We start from the raw sequence: 24,759 nt of genomic DNA, 5'->3' as shown, positions 1-24,759 counted from the left end.
ACACACCTTTAAAATATGTTCCCTAACCCTATTCTTCGCAAACGAGACATTTTATTCATATTTAGAGCGTCCCAAATTCAATGGGGCCGGTCTCGACTTTCCAGGACGTTTGCAAAGGTCAATGGTCAGCAAAAAGACTGCAACGGTGACCCTTTGGGCCAAATTCTTAAAAAAACGGGGTGATATATATTTTTAAAAATATGTAAGAACCTCCAATATCCATATTCAGGACATGTCGAATCCAATGGAACCGGTCTCGAATTTCCACGACGTTTGCAAAGGTCAAAGGTCAGCCGAAAGACTGCCACGGTGACCTTTGGGCCAAATGCCTTAACAAATAAGTGATAGATATTTTTTTAAATATGTAACACCCCCGAATATCCATATTCAGGCCATGGCGAATAAAATGGCGTTGGTCTCGATTTTGTGGGACTCTTACAAGCGTCCGATAAAGGGAACTACACTGCAATGCTAGGCCTCGGGTCAGATTTGAGGTTCCCGAGGTCGCAGAAAAAAAACTCAGACCATCACGAAGATCGGCTCGTCGCCGCGATCGCAGAGGTGTTCGGCCCATCCCGAACAGACTTACGATCGTCGTCGTAGGCGCGCGTGAACGTCAAACTTTGCTTCACTGGAACGTCACGACGGTGAGGCCTTCCGGGATGATTTTCGGATATGTTATAAAGCTCCCGGAGACGCACGCATGGATCTATAGAACGTCCTCGGGCGACCTTTCTAAGAGGCACGGTCTCGTTTCACTTTTTCAGCCAGGACGCTGTTAGAGTCTATGGGTCTATGACGTGTCTGCATGCACAGAGCCAAAGTGAAGGACGTTTTGTACGACTGTCGGAGGCGTACGTCCGAGACACCTAACCGTTCGTCTCGGCTGGCTCTCCGACATATCCGAACGTCGGACCGTGATGTTTTATCGTTGGCGCGTTGTCGCGCGTCAAAGTCGGCAATTTGTAGGCGTTCGTTCAAGGCTACCGCCGCGGCCGTATGTCCGTTTGGCCCGAAACCTATACGGCTGCGATCGGGGCCGCGACCCGGCCGCGGTGATGGTCTCGGATTTGTTCTGCGACTTTCGCGTCAAAGTCGCAAATTTCGAGGCTTTCGTGCAGGGCTACTGTCACGACCGTATGTCCGTTTGGCCCAAACCCTATACGGCTGCGATCGGGGCCGCGACCCGGTTGCGGTAATGGTCTCGGATTTGTTCTGTCGAATTTCGCGACTTTTCTCGCTAACTTACTTTGTGGGAGCAGTTTATGCTAATGAAGGGCGTGGTTCCGGCTACTTTGTGGGTGTGGTATATGCAAATTAGTGGGTGTCGCTTATGTAAATTAGTGGGTGTCACCCCGCCTACTTTGTGGGAGTGGTTTATGCAAATGAAGGGGCGTGGCATGCAAATGAAGGTGCGTGGTATGCAAATGAAGGGCATGTTTCGGCTACTTTGTGGTATTTGCTTATGCAAATTAAGGTGCGTGGTATGCAAATGAAGGGGAGTGGTATGCAAATGAAGGGCATGTTTCGGCTACTTTGCGGGATTGGTTTATGCAAATTAAGGGGCGTGACATGCAAATGAAGGGGATTGGTTTATGCAAATGAAGGGACGTGGCATGCAAATGAAGGTGCGTGGTATGCAAATGAAGGGGAGTGGTATGCAAATGAAGGGCATGTTTCTGCTACTTTGCGGGATTGGTTTATGCAAATGAAGGGGCGTGGCATGCAAATGAAGGGGAGTGGTATGCAAATGAGGTGCGTGGTATGCAAATGAAGGGGCGTGGCATGCAAATGAAGGGGATTGGTTTATGCAAATGAAGGGGCGTGACATGCAAATGAAGGTGCGTGGTATGCAAATGAAGGGGCCACTCCCCTTCATTTGCATACCACGCACATGAAGGGCATGTTTCGGCTACTTTGTGGGATTGGTTTATGCAAATGAAGGGGCGTGGCATGCAAATGAGGGGGAGTGGTATGCAAATTAAGGTGCGTGGTATGCAAATGAAGGGGAGTGGTATGCAAATGAAGGGCATGTTTCGGCTACTTTGCGGGATTGGTTTATGCAAATGAAGGGGCGTGACATGCAAATGAAGGGGATTGGTTTATGCAAATGAAGGGACGTGGCATGCAAATGAAGGTGCGTGGTATGCAAATGAAGGGGAGTGGTATGCAAATGAAGGGGAGTGGTATGCAAATGAAGGGCATGTTTCCGCTACTTTGCGGGATTAGTTTATGCAAATGAAGGGGCGTGGCATGCAAATTAAGGGGAGTGGTATGCAAATGAGGTGCGTGGTATGCAAATGAAGGGGCGTGGCATGCAAATGAAGGGGATTGGTTTATGCAAATGAAGGGACGTGGCATGCAAATGAAGGTGCGTGGTATGCAAATGAAGGGGAGTGGTATGCAAATGAAGGGGAGTGGTATGCAAATGAAGGGCATGTTTCCGCTACTTTGCAGGATTAGTTTATGCAAATGAAGGGGCGTGGCATGCAAATTAAGGGGAGTGGTATGCAAATGAGGTGCGTGGTATGCAAATGAAGGGGCGTGGCATGCAAATGAAGGGGATTGGTTTATGCAAATGAAGGGACGTGGCATGCAAATGAAGGTGCGTGGTATGCAAATGAAGGGGAGTGGTATGCAAATGAAGGGGAGTGGTATGCAAATGAAGGGCATGTTTCGGCTACTTTGCGGGATTGGTTTATGCAAATGAAGGGGCGTGACATGCAAATGAAGGGGATTGGTTTATGCAAATGAAGGGACGTGGCATGCAAATGAAGGTGCGTGGTATGCAAATGAAGGGGAGTGGTATGCAAATGAAGGGGAGTGGTATGCAAATGAAGGGCATGTTTCCGCTACTTTGCGGGATTGGTTTATGCAAATGAAGGGGCGTGGCATGCAAATTAAGGGGAGTGGTATGCAAATGAGGTGTGTGGTATGCAAATGAAGGGGCGTGGCATGCAAATGAAGGGGATTGGTTTATGCAAATGAAGGGGCGTGGCATGCAAATGAAGGTGCGTGGTATGCAAATGAAGGGGAGTGGTATGCAAATGAAGGGGAGTGGTATGCAAATGAAGGGCATGTTTCCGCTACTTTGCGGGATTGGTTTATGCAAATGAAGGGGGCGTGGCATGCAAATGAAGGGGAGTGGTATGCAAATGGGGTGCGTGGTATGCAAATGAAGGGGTGTGGCATGCAAATGAAGGGGATTGGTTTATGCAAATGCAGGGGCGTGGCATGCAAATGAAGGTGCGTGGTATGCAAATGAAGGGGCCACTCCCCTTCATTTGCATACCACGCACATGAAGGGCATGTTTCGGCTACTTTGTGGGATTGGTTTATGCAAATGAAGGGGCGTGGCATGCAAATGAGGGGGAGTGGTATGCAAATTAAGGTGCGTGGTATGCAAATGAAGGGGAGTGGTATGCAAATGAAGGGCATGTTTCCGCTACTTTGCGGGATTGGTTTATGCAAATGAAGGGGCGTGGCATGCAAATTAAGGGGAGTGGTATGCAAATGAGGTGCGTGGTATGCAAATGAAGGGACGTGGCATGCAAATGAAGGTGCGTGGTATGCAAATGAAGGGGAGTGGTATGCAAATGAAGGGGAGTGGTATGCAAATGAAGGGCATGTTTCCGCTACTTTGCGGGATTGGTTTATGCAAATGAAGGGGCGTGGCATGCAAATGAAGGGGAGTGGTATGCAAATGAAGGGGAGTGGTATGCAAATGAAGGGGCGTGGCATGCAAATGAAGGGGAGTGGTATGCAAATGAGGTGCGTGGTATGCAAATGAAGGGGCGTGGCATGCAAATGAAGGGGATTGGTTTATGCAAATGAAGGGGCGTGGCATGCAAATGAATGGGAGTGGTATGCAAATGAAGGTGCGTGGTATGCAAATGAAGGGGAGTGGTATGCAAATGAAGGGGCATGGTTCCAGCTACTTTGTGGGATTGGTTTATGCAAATGAAGGGGCGTGGCATGCAAATTAAGGGGAGTGGTATGCAAATGAGGTGCGTGGTATGCAAATGAAGGGCGTGGTATGCAAATGAAGGGGAGTGGTATGTACGTCGTCGTGTAGGGAACATGTACGTCGTCGTGGAGGGAACATGTACGTCGTCGTGTAGGGAACATGTACGTCGTCGTGGAGGGAACATGTACGTCGTCGTGTAGGGAACATGCACGTCATCGTGGAGGGAACATGTACGCCATCGTGTAGGGAACATGTACGTCATTGTGGAGGGAACATGTATGTCATCGTGGAGGGAACATGTACGTCATCGTGTAGGGAACATGTACGCCATCGTGTAGGGAACATGTACGTCGTCGTGAAGGGAACATGCACGTCATCGTGGAGGGGACATGTACGTCATCGTGGAGGGAACATGTACATCATCGTGGAGGAAACATGTACGTCATCGTGGAGGGAACATGCGCGTCGTCGTGAATTGAACATGTACGCCATCGCGTAGGGAACATGTACGTCATCGTGGAGGAAACATGTACGTCATCGTGGAGGGAGCATGTACGTCATCGTGGAGGAAACATGTACGTCATCGTGAATGGAACATGTACATCATCATGTAGGGAACATGTACGTCATCGTGAAGGGGACATGTACGTTATCGTGAAGGGGACATGTACGCCATCGTGGCGGGAACATGTACGTCATCGTGGAGGAAACATGAACGTCATCGTGTAGGGAACATGCACGTCGTCGTAGATGGAGCATTTACGTCATCATGTAGGGAACATGTACGTCGTCGTGAAGGGAACATGCACGTCATCGTGGAGGGGACATGTACGTCATCGTGGAGGGAACATGTACGTCATCGTGGAGGAAACATGTACGTCATCGTGGAGGGAACATGCGCGTCGTCGTGAATTGAACATGTACGCCATCGTGTAGGGAACATGTACGTCATCGTGGAGGAAACATGTACGTCATCGTGGAGGAAACATGTACGTCATCGTGGAGGGAGCATGTACGTCATCGTGGAGGAAACATGTACGTCATCGTGAATGGAACATGTACATCATCATGTAGGGAACATGTACGTCATCGTGAAGGGGACATGTACGTTATCGTGAAGGGGACATGTACGCCATCGTGGCGGGAACATGTACGTCATCGTGGAGGGAACATGAACGTCATCGTGTAGGGAACATGTACGTCATCGTGGAGGAAACATGAACGTCATCGTGTAGGGAACATGCACGTCGTCGTAGATGGAGCATTTACGTCATCATGTAGGGAACATGTACGTCATCGTGGAGGGGACATGTACGTCATCGTGGAGGGAACATGTACGTCATCGTGGAGGGAACATGTACGTCATCGTGGAGGAAACATGTACGTCATCGTGGAGGGAACATGCGCGTCGTCTTGAATTGAACATGTACGCCATCGTGTAGGGAACATGTACGTCATCGTGGAGGAAACATGTACGTCATCGTGGAGGAAACATGTACGTCATCGTGAAGGGAGCATGTACGTCATCGTGGAGGAAACATGTACGTCATCGTGAATGGAACATGTACATCATCGTGTAGGGAACATGTACGTCATCGTGAAGGGTACATGTACGTTATCGTGAAGGGGACATGTACGCCATCATGGCGGGAACATGTACGTCATCGTGGAGGGACATGTACGTCATCGTGGAGGGAACATGTACGTCATCGTGGCGGAAACATGTACGTCATCGTGGAGGAAACATGAACGTCATCGTGTAGGGAACATGCACGTCGTCGTAGATGGAGCATTTACGTCATCATGTAGGGAACATGTACGTCATCGTGACGGGACCATGTACGTCATCGTGGAGGAAACATGTACGTCATCGTGGAGGGAACATGCACGTCGTCGTGAAGGGAACATGCACGTCATCGTGGAGGGAACATGTACGTCATCGTGTAGGGATCATGTGCGTCATCGTGTAGGGAACATGCACGTCATCGTGGAGGGAACATGTACGTCATCGTGGAGGGACCATGTACGTCATCGTGTAGGGAGCATGTACGTCATCGTGTAGGGAGCATGTACGTCATCGTGTAGGGAACATGCACGTCATCGTGGAGGGAACATGTACGTCATCGTGGAGGGAGCATGTACGTCATCGTGGAGGAAACATGTACGTCATGGTGGAGGGCACATGTGCGTCATCGTGGAGGAAACATGTACGTCATCGTGAATGGAACATGTACATCATCGTGGAGGGAACATGCACGTCGTCGTGAAGGGAACATGCACGTCATCGTGGAGGGAACATGTACGTCATCGTGTAGGGATCATGTGCGTCATCGTGTAGGGAACATGCACGTCATCGTGGAGGGAACATGTACGTCATCGTGGAGGGAACATGTACGTCATCGTGGAGGGAACATGTACGTCATCGTGGAGGAAACATGTACGTCATCGTGGAGGGAACATGCGCGTCGTCTTGAATTGAACATGTACGCCATCGTGTAGGGAACATGTACGTCATCGTGGAGGAAACATGTACGTCATCGTGGAGGAAACATGTACGTCATCGTGGAGGGAGCATGCACGTCATCGTGGAGGAAACATGTACGTCATCGTGAATGGAACATGTACATCATCGTGTAGGGAACATGTACGTCATCGTGAAGGGTACATGTACGTTATCGTGAAGGGGACATGTACGCCATCGTGGCGGGAACATGTACGTCATCGTGGAGGGACATGTACGTCATCGTGGAGGGAACATGTACGTCATCGTGGCGGAAACATGTACGTCATCGTGGAGGAAACATGAACGTCATCGTGTAGGGAACATGCACGTCGTCGTAGATGGAGCATTTACGTCATCATGTAGGGAACATGTACGTCATCGTGACGGGACCATGTACGTCATCGTGGAGGAAACATGTACGTCATCGTGGAGGGAACATGCACGTCGTCGTGAAGGGAACATGCACGTCATCGTGGAGGGAACATGTACGTCATCGTGTAGGGATCATGTGCGTCATCGTGTAGGGAACATGCACGTCATCGTGGAGGGAACATGTACGTCATCGTGGAGGGACCATGTACGTCATCGTGTAGGGAGCATGTACGTCATCGTGTAGGGAGCATGTACGTCATCGTGTAGGGAACATGCACGTCATCGTGGAGGGAACATGTACGTCATCGTGGAGGGAGCATGTACGTCATCGTGGAGGAAACATGTACGTCATGGTGGAGGGCACATGTGCGTCATCGTGGAGGAAACATGTACGTCATCGTGAATGGAACATGTACATCATCGTGGAGGGAACATGCACGTCGTCGTGAAGGGAACATGCACGTCATCGTGGAGGGAACATGTACGTCATCGTGTAGGGATCATGTGCGTCATCGTGTAGGGAACATGCACGTCATCGTGGAGGGAACATGTACGTCATCGTGGAGGGACCATGTACGTCATCGTGTAGGGAGCATGTACGTCATCGTGTAGGGAGCATGTACGTCATCGTGTAGGGAACATGCACGTCATCGTGGAGGGAACATGTACGTCATCGTGGAGGGAGCATGTACGTCATCGTGGAGGAAACATGTACGTCATGGTGGAGGGCACATGTGCGTCATCGTGGAGGAAACATGTACGTCATCGTGAATGGAACATGTACATCATCATGTAGGGAACATGTACGTCATCGTGACGGGAACATGTACGTCATCGTGAAGGGGACATGTACGTTATCATGAAGGGGACATGTACGCCATCGTGGCGGGAACATGTACGTCATCGTGGAGGGAACATGTACGTCATCGTGGCGGAAACATGTACGTCATCGTGTAGGGAACATGCACGTCGTCGTAGATGGAACATTTACGTCATCATGTAGGGAACATGTACGTCATCGTGGAAGGAGCATGTACGTCATCGTGTAGGGAACATGTACGTCGTCGTGGAGGGAACATGTACGTCATCATGTATGTAACATGTACGTCATCGTGAAGGGGACATGTACGTCATCGTGGAGGGAACATGTACGTCATCGTGCAGGGAGCATGTACGTCATCGTGTAGGGAACATGTACGTCATCGTGACGGGAACATGTACGTCATCGTGAAGGGGACATGTACGTTATCGTGAAGGGGACATGTACGCCATCGTGGCGGGACCATGTACGTCATCGTGGAGGGAACATGTACGTCATCGTGGCGGAAACATGTACGTCATCGTGGAGGAAACATGTACGTCATCGTGTAGTGAACATGCACGTCGTCGTAGATGGAACATTTACGTCATCATGTAGGGAACATGTACGTCATCGTGAAGGGAGCATGTACGCCATCGTGGAGGAAACATGTACGTCATCGTGGAGGGAACATGTACGCCATCGTGTAGGGAACATGTACGTCATTGTGGAGGGAACATGTATGTCATCGTGGAGGGAACATGTACGTCATCGTGTAGGGAACATGTACGCCATCGTGTAGGGAACATGTACGTCATCGTGAAAGGAGCATGTACGTCATCGTGTAGGGAACATGTACGTCGTCGTGGAGGGAACATGTACGTCATCATGTATGTAACATGTACGTCATCGTGAAGGGGACATGTACGTCATCGTGAAGGGGACATGTACGTCATCGTGGAGGGAACATGTACGTCATCGTGTAGGGAGCATGTACGTCATCGTGTAGGGAACATGTACGTCATCGTGACGGGAACATGTACGCCATCGTGACGGGAACATGTACGTCATCGTGAAGGGGACATGTACGTTATCGTGAAGGGGACATGTACGCCATCGTGGCGGGACCATGTACGTCATCGTGGAGGGAACATGTACGTCATCGTGGCGGAAACATGTACGTCATCGTGGAGGAAACATGTACGTCATCGTGTAGTGAACATGCACGTCGTCGTAGATGGCACATTTACGTCATCATGTAGGGAACATGTACGTCATCGTGAAGGGAGCATGTACGCCATCGTGGAGGAAACATGTACGTCATCGTGGAGGGAACATGTACGCCATCGTGTAGGGAACATGTACGTCATTGTGGAGGGAACATGTATGTCATCGTGGAGGGAACATGTACGTCATCGTGTAGGGAACATGTACGCCATCGTGTAGGGAACATGTACGTCGTCGTGAAGGGAACATGCACGTCATCGTGGAGGGAACATGCACGTCATCGTGAAGGGAACATGTACGTCATCGTGGAGGGACCATGTACGTCATCGTGGAGGGAACATGCGCGTCGTCGTAAATTGAACATGTACGCCATCATGTAGGGAACATGTACGTCATCGTGACGTGGACATGTACGTCATCGTGGAGGGAACATGCACGTCATCGTGGAGGGAACATGTACGCCATCGTGGAGGAAACATGTACGCCATCGTGAAGGGAACATGTACGTCATCGTGGAGGGAACATGTACGTCGTCGTGGAGGAAACATGTACGTCATCATGGAGGGAACATGTACGCCATCGTGGAGGAAACATGTACGCCATCGTGAAGGGAACATGTACGTCATCGTGGAGGGAACATGTACGTCATCGTGGAGGAAACATGTACGTCATCGTGGAGGGAGCGTGTACGTCATCGTGGAGGAAACATGTCCGTCATCGTGAATGGAACATGTACATCATGTAGGGAACATGTACGTCATCGTGACGGGACCATGTACGTCATCGTGAAGGGGACATGTACGTTATCGTGAAGGGGACATGTACACCATCGTGGCGGGAACATGTACCTCATCGTGGAGGGAACATGTACGTCATCATGTAGGGAACATGTACGTCATCGTGGAGGGAACATATACGTCATCGTGGAGGGAACATGTACGTCATCGTGGAGGGAACATGTACATCATCGTGGAGGGAACATGTACGTCATCGTGGAGGAAACATGTACGTCATCGTGGAGGGAGCATGCACGTCATCGTGGAGGAAACATGTACGTCATCGTGAATGGAACATGTACATCATCATGTGGGGAACATGTACGTCATCGTGAAGGGGACATGTACGTTATCGTGAAGGGGACATGTACGCCATCATGGCGGGAACATGTACGTCATCGTGGAGGGAACATGTACGTCATCGTGGCGGAAACATGTACGTCATCGTGGAGGAAACATGAACGTCATCGTGGAGGGAACATGCGCGTCGTCGTAAATTGAACATGTACGCCATCATGTAGGGAACATGTACGTCATCGTGAAGGGGACATGTACGTCATCGTGGAGGGGACATGTACGTCATCATGGAGGGAACATGTACGCCATCGTGGAGGAAACATGTACGCCATCGTGGCGGGAACATGTACGTCATCGTGGAGGGAACATGTACGTCACCGTGGAGGAAACATGTACGTCATCGTGGAGGGAACATGTACGTCATCGTGGCGGAAGCATGTACGTCATCGTGGAGGGAACATGCACGTCGTCGTAGATGGAACATTTACGTCATCATGTAGGGAACATGTACGTCATCGTGACGGGAACATGTATGTCATCGTGAAGGGGACATGTACGTCATCGTGAAGGGGACATGTACGCCATCGTGGCGGGAACATGTACGTCATCGTGGAGGGAACATGTACGTCATCGTGGAGGGACCATGTACGTCGTCGCGAATGGAACATGTACGTCATCATGTGGGGGACATGTACGTATGTTCCCGCTACTTTGTGGGAGTGGGTTATGAAAATGTGAAGGGCGTTGTTTCGGCTACTTTGTGGGTGAGGGCTATGCAAATTAGTGGGTGTCGCTTATGCAAATTAGTGGGTGTCGCCACGCCCTTCGTTTGCATACCACTCCCCTTCATTTGCATACCACGCACCTTCATTTGCATACCATGCCCCTTCATGTGCATACCACTCCCCTTCATTTGCATACCACGCCCCTTCATTTGCATACCACGCCCCTTCATTTGCATATTATGCCCCTTCATTTGCATACCACTCCCCTTCATTTGCATACCACGCACCTTCATTTGCATATTATGCCCCTTCATTTGCATATCACGCACCTTCATTTGCATACCACGTACCTTCGTTTGCATGCCACGCACCTTCATTTGCATAAGCCAATCCCACAAAGTAGCAGAAACATGCCCTTCATTTGCATACCACTCCCCTTCATTTGCATACCATGCCCCTTCATTTGCATACAACGCACCTTTATTTGCATACCACTCCCCTTCATTTGCATACCATGCTCCTTCATTTGCATACCATGCCCCTTCATTTGCATACCACTCCCCTTCATTTGCATACCACTCCCCTTCATTTGCATACCACGCCCCTTCATTTGCATACCACGCACCTTCATTTGCATACCACGCACCTTCATTTGCACACCATGCTCCTTCATTTGCATACCATGCCCCTTCATTTGCATACTACTCCCCTTCATTTGCATACCATGCCCCTTCATTTGCATATCACGCACCTTCATTTGCATACCACGTACCTTCATTTGCATGCCACGCACCTTCATTTGCATAAGCCAATCCCACAAAGTAGCAGAAACATGCCCTTCATTTGCATACCACTCCCCTTCATTTGCATACCATGCCCCTTCATTTGCATACCACGCACCTTCATTTGCATACCACTCCCCTTCATTTGCATACCATGCTCCTTCATTTGCATACCATGCCCCTTCATTTGCATACCACTCCCCTTCATTTGCATACCACGTACCTTCATTTGCATGCCACGCACCTTCATTTGCATAAACTAATCCCACAAAGTAGCCGGAACCATGCCCCTTCATTTGCATACCACTCCCCTTCATTTGCATACCACTCCCCTTCATTTGCATACCACGCACCTTCATTTGCATACCATGCCCCTTCATTTGCATACCACGCACCTTCATTTGCATAAACTAATCCCACAAAGTAGCCGGAACCATGCCCCTTCATTTGCATACCACTCCCCTTCATTTGCATACCATGCCCCTTCATTTGCATACCACTCCCCTTAATTTGCATACCACGCACCTTCATTTGCATACCACTCCCCTTCATTTGCATACCACGCCCCTTCATTTGCATATTATGCCCCTTCATTTGCATACCACTCCCCTTCATTTGCATACCACGCACCTTAATTTGCATAAACTAATCCCACAAAGTAGCCGGAACCATGCCCCTTCATTTGCATACCACTCCCCTTCATTTGCATACCATGTCCCTTCATTTGCATACCACGCACCTTCATTTGCATACCATGCCCCTTCATTTGCATATCACGCACCTTCATTTGCATACCACGTACCTTCATTTGCATGCCACGCACCTTCATTTGCATACCACGTACCTTCATTTGCATACCACGCACCTTCATTTGCATAAACTAATCCCACAAAGTAGCCGGAACCATGCCCCTTCATTTGCATACCACTCCCCTTCATTTGCATACCACTCCCCTTCATTTGCATACCACACACCTTCATTTGCATACCACGCACCTTCATTTGCATACCATGCCCCTTAATTTGCATACCATGCCCCTTCATTTGCATACCACGCACCTTCATTTGCATACCATGCCCCTTAATTTGCATACCATGCCCCTTCATTTGCATACCACGCACCTTCATTTGCATACCACTCCCCTTAATTTGCATGCCACGCCCCTTCATTTGCATAAACGAATCCCACAAAGTAGCCGAAACATGCCCTTCATTTGCATACCACTCCCCTTAATTTGCATACCACGCACCTTCATTTGCATACCATGCCCCTTAATTTGCATACCATGCCCCTTCATTTGCATACCACGCACCTTAATTTGCATACCACTCCCCTTAATTTGCATGCCACGCCCCTTCATTTTCATAAACGAATCCCACAAAGTAGCCGAAACATGCCCTTCATTTGCATACCACTCCCCTTAATTTGCATGCCACGCCCCTTCATTTGCATAAACTAATCCCACAAAGTAGCCGAAACATGCCCTTCATTTGCATACCACTCCCCTTCATTTGCATACCATGCCCCTTCATTTGCATACCACTCCCCTTCATTTGCATACCACGCACCTTCATTTGCATAAACTAATCCCACAAAGTAGCCGAAACATGCCCTTCATTTGCATACCACTCCCCTTAATTTGCATACCATGCCCCTTCATTTGCATACCACGCACCTTCATTTGCATACCACTCCCCTTAATTTGCATGCCACGCCCCTTCATTTGCATAAACTAATCCCACAAAGTAGCCGAAACATGCCCTTCATTTGCATACCACTCCCCTTCATTTGCATACCCTGCCCCTTAATTTGCATACCATGCCCCTTCATTTGCATACCACGCACCTTCATTTGCATACCACGCCCCTTAATTTGCATACCACGCCCCTTCATTTGCATAAACTAATCCCACAAAGTAGCCGAAACATGCCCTTCATTTGCATACCACTCCCCTTCATTTGCATACCACTCCCCTTAATTTGCATGCCACGCCCCTTCATTTGCATAAAGCAATCCCACAAAGTAGCCGGAACCATGCCCCTTCATTTGCGTGTTTGGGTGTGTGTGTGTAGTATTATTAGAAGTAATACATACGAGATGATGCCTGATCGTCTGACATCCATATTTGGTTGACTGGATGGCATTGTCCTCACCTGGAGAGAAATGCCCCCGGGAATATATGATTCATCCATCCATCCATCCATCCATCCATCCATCCATTTATTTATTTATTTATTTATTTATTTATTTATTTATTTATTTATTCATTCATTCATTCATTCATTCATTCATTCATTCATTCATTCATTCATTCATTCATTCATTCATTCATTCATTCCCCCCGGAAATAAATAAATAAACAAGGCTAATCATCCATCCATGTGTGACAATTGTTTGACACACATCATGTCATGTCATGTCAAGTCATGTCTGTCTATAGCAAGAGGTGGGGGGGGGGGGGGGGGTCCGCCAAAGCATATTTTAGACTGATTCAGTATTGACCATATTAAGCCAGGTATCACGGCAGACAGCACTAATATAATAAACAAACGTGAACGGAGCACTGCTGCCAACATAGTACACGCATATAGTGGCCATACTGGCATACTCACCATAGCCTGGTCAAGGTTTCCCCTTGGTGGACGTGTCATTTCCAACTATTGCCACCGCGAGAGCCCCGGGAGCGCGTCCGGGACGGCGGCCCGGTTCGAACGAGATTCCCCCCGTCCGAAACGGACAAGGGACGGCCGAGATAGGGCCGGGGACCCCCGCGGACCCCCTCCGCGGACCCCCGGCGGACCCCCGGCCCTATGGAGGGGCCGGGATTGATTTATCCTTAGTCCTTAGTCCTTAGTCCTTGTCTTGACTTTTGACTTGTTGACTAAAAGGTGTGATTTATTTGGATTTATCCTTATTATTGTGAAAGATGTCCCCCAAATGTAAATTATTAATTTATTATTATTATTTTAATAATTATTATAAATGTGCCAAAAATATATATATAATTTATTTTACATGATTTCCTCTGATAAGTCCTAGTAGTAAAAAGTAGTAGTAAGGTTGAAATCGTTTTTTTGCAAGTAGAAATTAATCCGGGTTTTACAGGGTTAGTCATTCATTCATTCATTCCCCCCGGAAATAAATAAATAAACACGGCTAATCATCCATCCATGTGTGACAATTGTTTGACACACATCATGTCATGTCATGTCTATCTATAGCAAGAGGTGGAATTGACGTCAGATCTTCTACACAAAGCAAAACAAAAGGGAGCAGTGCACCACCCTGTGGCAACAACTGGCACTGCTGACTGTTACAAGTTGACAGAGTGGATTATCTTGGATTACGTCCGCCAACATACATTCCAATAGTACATTTACTTGACTAAAAGGTAAAGAGTGATTTATTTTGATTTATTCATTCTGGATCCTTAGTCCTTGGTCCGAGGTCCCGAATCTTGACTCGAACCAGCATCCTCTGGCAGGCACCGTAGGAAGCTGCCCAAACCACTGAGCCATCGTGGAATACTCTTAACCATGGATTTGGGGTCATTTTATCTTTTTGTTTTTTTGGAAGGGAAGACAAAAAAAAATAAAGTCTATTTTACCAATGCAAAGGGTGAAATATTGTCATAATGTACGTTGTGTTTGTTTTGGAAAGGAAAAAGGGTTTGAATGTACTTTTTAGTGACGTTAGGGTAGAGTTTGTTCTTTTCTCCTGCTCCTCGTCCGAGACGACACACACACATCAAAGGGATTTGATACCACACAGTACTTGTGACACTCACACACACACACACACACACACACACACACACACACACACACACACACACACACACACACACACACACACACACACACACACACACACACACACACACACACACACACACACCAGAGACTGGCAGCTGATTGGCTCATTCAGGGTTGCCAGGTTGGTGGCTGTCAGGTTGTCTAATGCCTGCTGCATTGTGTGCAGCTACAACCAGCTACACTGGCATTTAAACACATTCATATTGTAACTGTTGCCACTATAGGTGATATAGTTTGCTTTATTCCTAAAAGCTCCAAGTTCATAATGAAGAAGTTCATAATTAAGTCACATTTACGTTTAAAACATTATTTCATGTATTTGTGTCAAGTTGTAATGCTTTTATTTTGAAGAGTCAAAGTCATGTTCCGTGTCTCGTTTGGTCTGCTCATGTAAATTGGGTACACAGGTTGCTAGCAGCAGCAGGTTGCAGCAGCTCGTACTGATTGACGTTTATACCACTTAAATGGTGTAAAAAGATCCGTTTCTCCAGATAGGGTAAATTGCAGATCACAGATCGAGTCATTCGGAGTGAATATCACCGATTGGTGGCCGATTATCGGTGCATCTCTACTTTTAGACCAAGTGTTTGACTGTACTAACCTGTATTAAAATAGGGTGCATTTTGCATCCCAAAACGCAGTTTATAACATAGTTTTTAGTTAATAAAACAACGACCTCTGCATCCACGGGATGCACTACTGTACTCGGCATGTACACAATAATACACGTAACAAATAATTGCGATATTTTGTTAGCTTTAGTTATAATAATCATTTCTTCTTCTGTTTTCTACATGAATAAAACCACATTATAACCATTATAAAATGAAATGGGAGTTAAATGCTGCAATTTGAAAAACTGGCAAAATATGACTCCTAACGTCGTTAAAGTGGGGACTCATAAAATGTCTCTGGGACTCATTTCTAAAAGACCATCCCTGCATCACGGGACTCATTACATTGGAAACCTATTTACATCACTGCTCTGTAGTACTGTCAATCAATCAATCAATCAATCAATCAATCAATCAATCAATGCTCTCTCACTCTCTCTCTCTCTCTCTCTCTCTCTCTCTGCAGGCATGTATGTGTGTGTGAAATGTGAGCACCAGCTGTTCTCCAGCAGGTCCAAGTATGATCACTCGTCCCCGTGGCCGGCCTTCACAGAGACCATCCTCGAGGACAGTGTCTCCAAACACCAGGAGAGACCGGGTGCTTATAAGGTGACTTCATCTGACAACACACTCGTTCAGTCATTCATTCATCAATGGCTCAGGGGTAGAGTCGGACAGTCGGATGGGAACAGTGAGGGTTCCCAGTTCGATCCCTGTGGGCTCCCCCAGAGTTAGTGTCGAAGTGTCCTTGAGCAAGACTCTGAACCCCTAATTGCTCCCGATGAGCAGGTTGGTGCCTTGCATGGTTTCCTCCGCCTACGGTGTGTGAATAGGTGACTGTAATGCAATCTATCTAAAGCGTCTTGGAGAAAGGCGCTATATGTCACCAACTCACCATTTACTATTTATCCATACCCTCATTCATTCAGCCGTCCAATTAATTAATTCATGCATTACATTAGATTAGTTATATATACAGCATCACAATCGTTTCAAAACCACTGTATCCATTTATTTGTTGGGCTCTTCAAAAAATATCAGATCTACAAGCTCACACTCACAGCGAGCTTGTGCGTCTGTTTTTTTGGGGGGGTGGGGTTTATACGATTTTTGTCAGATTTCAGTCTGCGGCCAAATACTTTTTTTTGGGGGGGGGGGGGGGGGGGGGGGGGTCCTTGCAGTGTTGTTTTTGGTTTTAGTCACAGTCTCTTGAATAGTTTTAGTCACATTTTAGTCACCTGGAATGTTTTACTGTTAGTCTAGTTTTAGTCGACTAAATGTCATAAGATTTTAGTCGACTAAATCTACAGTTGATTTTCGTCGAACAAAATGTATTTTGGCGGGCCTTGATGCCGTCGTAATGACTTGCTGTCGCGTTGTGGGCTTGTAGATCGTCTATTTTCAGCATGCAACCAAGTGTAAAATGACTTATACTGGATCTCTTGTCCACTAGTCCCTTCCTCAAATTTTAGTCTAGTTTTTATTTGTTGACAAAATCAGTATATTTAGCCATAGTTTTAGTCATCATATGGCTTAGTTTTTGTCAGTGAAAAAAGGTAGTCGACGAACATTTTTTCGTCATAGTATTAGTCGATGAAAACAACACTGGTGTGGACAGTCACCTCAGTCTTAACGATCGGTTTTGAGAAACAAACGTGCAGCTTTGTCTCACGTGGTTTGAACAAAGCCTTTACTGTCAGGGTTCCTTCTTTGTCCTCGGTGGAAACCTGGCATATTGTCAGCAGCGCTCACTCCTGGAGCTGACATGTTGTAGCTCTTCGGTTTGGCTCCGCGTTATCTTTCTTTTTTCAACTCTCGTCGTGTCTCCTAACCTTTTCCACCATGTTTAATTCTTGTCTAAGCGATGGTGTTGTATCTCATTTCTACTACTGTACTACTACTATTACTACTACTACTTCATCAGACACTGATGAAGGCTGGATAGCCGAAACGTTTGTCTCCTGTCCAACATGCAAGAATACATTATTGAAATGCAGTCTTGGTGTGTGTGCAACCCATTACCGTTATTTATATGATATGATTTGAACGGGTAACGCACCTTAACCCATTTTGGGCGGGAATCCCTTTTGGTGTTATACTTTAGCTATTGCAAAATAGCAGATCTACAAGCTCATAGCGCGGCACCGAGTGCCGGTCTGCAATTTTTGAAACATTTTGAAAAATGTGCCTCAAATCTTTGAACATATATTATTACAGAGTGAACATTTTTAACTCAAATCTTTGCTTCTGGGGAGGTCCCTGGAACAACATATTTTCAGATGGGGGGGGGGGGGGGGGGGGCATATTACATTTTTGGGGGTCCTTGACATGAAATATTGAAACATAAGGGTTTTCAGAAGACTGTCAGGATTTTGAAGACATTTTTTTAATTTCGACGTCATGCAGGCCTAAATGGGTCAAGTCAGAGCGCGGTGGTCACATGACGAGTAATATTTTGTCACTGTGATGCAAACACATACGTCCTTACATTGGTGTCATGTGTCCTGTTTTATAACCTGTCTGTAAAGCACTTTGTAACTATATGTTTGGAAAGGTGCTATACAAATAAATTCATTCATTCATTCATTCATGTCTCTCCAGGTGCTTTGTGGGAAGTGTGGCAATGGACTGGGCCACGAGTTTGTGAACGACGGCCCGGGCAGAGGACAGTCACGCTTCTGAATCTTCAGCAGCTCACTGAAGTTCGTCCCTAAAGGTACAAGCGGTCGGTCTGCTTCTGTGGAGATGGTGGTTATGTGAAAGAAATGTCACTATATCTAGGCTCATGCTCTAACCCATTTTGGGCGGGAACCCCTTTTGGTGTTTCAAGCATTATGTTATACTTTAGCTATCGAAAAATAGCAGATCTACAAGCTCATAGCGCGGCACCGAGTGCTGCGCTACGAGCTTGTAGGTCTGCTACTTTTGAAAAATCGTGAAAATGTGGTGCAAGAATGAATATGTATTCTTTCAGAGCGAACATTTTTAACTCAAATCCTTGCTTCTGGGAGGTCCCTGGAACTACATATTTTCAGATGGGGGTCTGCAGCCAAATACGGATAATTCTGGGCGTCCTTGACATGAAATTGTTGAGCACCACTGACACAGAAACGTAGGTTTCTTTTAGAACAGGATTTAGAAGACATTTTGTAGAATCGTCCTCAGGTCTAAATGCTCTAATAGGCATGCTGGTGTAGGAGTGCATTTACAGTATATAGCCAGCAGACTCCTTTTACCATCTACTCCTCCTTTTACTATCTACATGGATGCAAGTTCTCAGTCGCCAGGACTGTTCTCCGTCATTTGGATTCCATAGAAGCCAGCATGTACTTCTATGGAAGCATGTTGCACAGCAAAAATAGCCTATAAGAGCTCAATGACGCATTGAGAGCTTGTAGATAAGCTATTTTTGGTTCTTTTAAGATTAGGGCATTTTAAGTCGTAAAACTAGCAATATGTCCAGAAACATCTTCCATGCCATTTTAATAGTCCAGGCCAGGTGCACCTGCCACTGTTTATTGTAGTGCTACAGGTTTAAACCCTCAATCTGTGAATTATTCACCAAATTGGTTAATTAGTTAATTGGCTAACAGCAGGAACTGTTACTAAAACATGATTTTGTAGGAGTGGAGGCTCCTTTCACATGGATTCACAAATCACACATTAGGAGTTGGCCATACAGTAACAGAAATGGTAAATGGTGCATTTATATAGCGCCTTTATCCAAGGCACTTTACAGAGATTGTGCATTACATTCACCCATTCACACACACATACATACACCGATGGCAGCGGAAACCATGCAAGGCACCAACTAGCACATCGGGAGCAATTAGGGGTTCAGTGTCTTGCTCAAGGACACTTCGACAGTAACTCTGCGGGAGCCCGGGTTCGAACTGGCAACCTTACGGTTACCATCCAGGCACTCTACCCCTGAGCCACCGCCGCCCCGTACAGTACAGTACAGTACAGTACAGTACAGTACAGTACAGTACAGTACAGTACAGTACAGTACAGTACAGTACAGTACAGTACAGTACAGTACAGTACAGTACAGTACCAACGTCAGTCGTGAGATTCTATTTTAGCTTTAATGCTAAAATAGAGGGGGGGGGGGGGGGGGATTCAGACAGCTAGCCATCAATGAGTACAACGCTCCCAAACATTCTTTTCTGTCTCTGTGACACATCTAGGGGCCGCAATCTGCATTCAAATATGTTCTTGGAAGCGTTGTCATTGGTGGGAAAAAACCCGGTCGAAATGACTAACCAATCAGGAAGTAGACAGGCAAATCGACCAATGACAAAGCTTCTAGGATGCAGATTGCGGCCCCTAGATGTGTCACAGAGACTACTTTTTTTTAAGAGCGTTTTAAAAAGTCATTAAAATTGACATTTCGTCAGTGAAAAAAGGTAGTCGACGAACATTTTTCGTCTTAGTTTTAGTCGACTGAAAACAACACTGCCTGGCATCCATGTTGTTTTGTGCATGTGATAATTATGGCAGAAATGTTGATAATACTGTGGGGGAAACAGAGGGAATGTGGATAAATAGCCGATCTACAAGCTCTCAATGTGTCACATTGTGATGCAGTGTTGAGCTTGTAGCACTGCTATTTAACGACGTGCCCAAAATGGGGTTAATGGTTAACTGCTGGAGTCCTACTGGGTAAGAAAAGGAAAGGGGGAGGGACATTTTGGTGGGTTTTTACAACAAACACGAGTATTCTGTTCCGTCTAATCTAAGCAAGTGAGAGCATCCAGGCTGCTTATATATATAGCCTCTTTCTTTCCTTATCCAGGCAGACAGAATTAAATCTATTCTTATCTACCAATAAGAAGTGTTTTTAAACTTCTGAGCATCCTGCATCCATTCTTCCTTCCTCATATCCGATATCCTAATATATCCTGATGTCCCTAACATCTCCGGTCTCCTCATCTTAAAACCTTTAGTGACCAGTAGCTGGTCACCTTCCAGATGTCATTATGTGTCATCATGTTCTTTTTTGTTTTGTTTTTTTTCTTAATTTTTATCCCACGATTTTGTAACCCATTTCACCCCTGTGTCAATTATCTAATGTGATCCTGGGCTCTACACACCCTCCGCCAACCTGGGGAGAGCAACGGACTTGAACTCATGCCTGAGTGTCCAAGTTGCTCCTTTTACACCTGACATGGGGGAGTTTCCCTGGTTGGACATGGCGCGTGGAAGGAACACGTTATTCCAACCAGTTCCTTTCCCCTCCATCAGGCGCCCCGGCTGGCCAGGGGTTACTGCATGTTTTTTGTGAGGGTACCTACTAGGGATGCACCGAAAGGGAAATTCTTGGCCGAAAACCGAATACCGAATATCCGAATATGATTAATATTATATATCTTTTTTCCTACCATTGTTGTCATGGCCGTACCTTAAAGCTACCTGATTTATGGCAAAAGTAATGGTTATGGCAAAACTTAACTTAAATAATAATCACTATTATGGGTCCATACAACATTTATTCAGCTCTTTTGAATGCATTAATTGCATACACTATTCGGTGATATATTTTCTGCCTATTCGGGCCGAAACCGAATAGGCCTAAAATGCATTTTTAGCCATTTTCTGCCGAATATTTTCTGTGGCCGAATATTCGGTGCATCACTAGTACCTACCCTAGGGGACACGGGGAGAACATGTGAGGGTACCTACCCTAGGGGACACGGGGGGAACATGCAAACTCCACACAGAAAGGCCCTTTCGCCAACCCCGCCTCGGGTATGGGCACTGATGACGCGGAGGAGGGAACACGTTGTACATGTTGGACATGTTTCATCATTCTTAATATAGCAGTTCCATATCACCGCATGATAGTATAGAATTTTCCTAACAACGTAATTTGGTCCTCTGCTCCAACTACATCCATGGTTGTTCTGGTGCTGTTGTTCACAGACAAGGTGGATGGACAGTAAGGTGAGCTGAATGATGTGTGTTTATCCTCTCCTGTTGTTCACAGACAAGGTGGATGGACAGTAAGGTGAGGTGAATGATGTGTGTTTATCCTCTCCTGTCGTTCACAGACAAGGTGGATGGACAGTAAGGTGAGCTGAATGATGTGTGTTTATCCTCTCCTGTTGTTCACAGACAAGGTGGATGGACAGTAAGGTGAGGTGAATGATGTGTGTTTATCCTCTCCTGTTGTTCACAGACAAGGTGGATGGACAGTAAGGTGAGGTGAATGATGTGTGTTTATCCTCTCCTGTCGTTCACAGACAAGGTGGATGGACAGTAAGGTGAGGTGAATGATGTGTGTTTATCCTCTCCTGTCGTTCACAGACAAGGTGGATGGACAGTAAGGTGAGGTGAATGATGTGTGTTTATCCTCTCCTGTCGTTCACAGACAAGGTGGATGGACAGTAAGGTGAGGTGAATGATGTGTGTTTATCCTCTCCTGTCGTTCACAGACAAGGTGGATGGACAGTAAGGTGAGGTGAATGATGTGTGTTTATCCTCTCCTGTTGTTCACAGACAAGGTGGATGGACAGTAAGGTGAGGTGAATGATGTGTGTTTATCCTCTCCTGTTGTTCACAGACAAGGTGGATGGACAGTAAGGTGAGGTGAATGATGTGTGTTTATCCTCTCCTGTTGTTCACAGACAAGGTGGATGGACAGTAAGGTGAGCTGATGGAGGTCCAGGATGGATGGATGGACGGAGCTGATGTGTGTTCTGCTCAGCGTCGGGGACAGTGGATGATGGGTTTTGGGACAAAGCCCCTCGCTGGGACGCCCAGGACTCTGATGGACCGTGGACCCCTCTGGCACCGCAGAGACAGAACACTCTCGCGCACACAAAGTCAAAGTCGTACGATTTGTCACACACGTTACCGCAGTGAAATTTGTTCTGCTCCGCATTCGATCCAATCTCTTGGAGCGGTGAGCCGCAGCCGTGCCGTGCTCTGGAAACATTTGATTAGTTGATTTGACCCCCCAATCCAACCCTTTGATGCTGAGTGTCAAGCAGGGAGGCATTGGGTCCCATTTTTACAGTCTTTGGTATGACCCCGGCCGGGGATCGAACCTCCGACCTCCCAGTTTCAGGGCGGACACTCTAACCACAAGGCCACAGACTCTGGGCTGCAGCGACAGACCACTCACACACACAGACACGCACAGCTAATCGGTTAGCATAATTTAATTTAAACAGGATCAGTCTATCACATAATTGTCTTGGCTTTCGGGCGGAAACCTTGTGTAATAACTTTATGATAGAATCTTTTATTTATATAGCGCCTTTCTCAAACGGAAGTCACAAAGTGCTGCACAGAGAAATTACACTTTGAAACAAAACCAAGGGAAACTAATCACAATTTAAACGGATGCAAATAGAAAACGGCTAAAGCTGATACAGACATTCGACATGAAAAGAGAGGAATTGGGCTGTATAACGATGTCTAAAAGCGTTTTAGTTTCATTGGTTACAGTGCCTAATTTTGTCAGTTTTAGTCATAGTCTTTTGAATAAAATGCAGTTTAGTTTTAAGTCATATTTTAGTCATCTGAAATGTTTTGGTTTTAGTAGACCGAATAATTTGTGGGCGACTAAATTTACAGTTGATTTAAGTCGACGGATTATTCTCAAACGTGCATTCTTTGCAAACGTGAATTTCACTTGTTTTAATATGCGTTTCAATTTGAGAACGGTGGAACATTTACACTCATTCAGCATATCAATCAATCTTTTAATTTACAAACTATAAGATAAGCAAGTCATTCATCATTCACTTCTCTAACCAGTCCAGTCCATGTCAGGTCAGCGGTTTCTTTAGCTTGCAATAATATTTCAGGTTTAGCATAAACACACCATCTTTACCTACCTAAAGTAACCTCGGCTTGTGTGCTTTTGCATTTTGAATGAAATGTGGAATGACTTGTCTCTACTGGATCTCTATGATATTTTCATTGTTTTTGTGTCATCCTAGCTTAGTCTTTATTTTGTTTTTGTCAGTGAAACTTTTTTTGTGAGCTTGTAGATCAGCTATTTTCACGACTTGTTGTCGTGTGACACTGCCATACGACGGGGACGGAGCGGGCATTCCGACGCACCGCCATTCAGACTACGTTGGCTTTCCCGGGTTAGCGTCAAGGACTATTTAACCCATTTAGGCCTGACCTCAACATTTAAAAAAAATCTTCTAAATCCTCCAGTTTTCTGAAATAAATATTTTCACGATTTTTCAAAAATAGCAGACCTACAAGCTCGTAGCGCGCCACTCGGTGGCGCGCTATGAGCTTGTAGATCTGCTATTTTTCAATAGCTAAATTATAACATAATGTTTAAAACACCAAAAGGGGTTCCCGCCCCAAAATGGGTTAAAGAAGACGGGAAGCTGTACGGTGGACTCCATGTTGCTCCCTGGAAAGAAAGAAACATGCGCAAGTTGAGACCAGGAAGTTGTACATGACAAATCATAGATATGGCACAAATTAAATGGCCCCAGCAGATGGCGTGATGCCACTGAAAGGAGAGATGCTTGTATATCATGTCACGTCATTGTATTTTACCTTTTTTATATTAACGTTTTAACAGCAAGTGGATAAGTAAGACCCAGCATGGATCATCATCACACAGACAGTAATGTTGGTCTCAACTGCTCATGTTTCTTTCCTTCCAGGGAGCAACATGGAGTCCACCGTACGGTCTTCTTTCCTTCCAGGGAGCAACATGGAGTCCACCGTACGGTCTTCTTTCCTTCCAGGGAGCAACATGGAGTCCACCGTACGGTCTTCTTTCCTTCCAGGGAGCAACATGGAGTCCACCGTACGGTCTTCTTTCCTTCCAGGGAGCAACATGGAGTCCACCGTACGGTCTTCTTTCCTTCCAGGGAGCAACATGGAGTCCACCGTAC

The 24,759-nt window shown here is 46.4% G+C and overlaps 1 long non-coding RNA gene across 1 annotated transcript; it reads left to right on the top strand.

Annotated features, from left to right (window-relative positions):
- The first annotated feature begins 16,357 nt into the window (after positions 1-16,357).
- LOC306936758 lies at positions 16,358-24,001 on the top strand. The gene is made up of 3 exons (XR_013791528.1): positions 16,358-16,486; positions 18,479-18,593; positions 22,510-24,001. It is a non-coding gene; the product is annotated as an uncharacterized lncRNA (long non-coding RNA).
- Positions 24,002-24,759: the final 758 nt, after the last annotated feature.

This window comes from Electrona antarctica, assembly GCF_951216825.1.
Source record: "Electrona antarctica genome assembly, chromosome: 14".
Lineage (NCBI taxonomy): Eukaryota > Metazoa > Chordata > Actinopteri > Myctophiformes > Myctophidae > Electrona > Electrona antarctica.
This window is presented reverse-complemented; position numbering and strand designations above follow the sequence as displayed.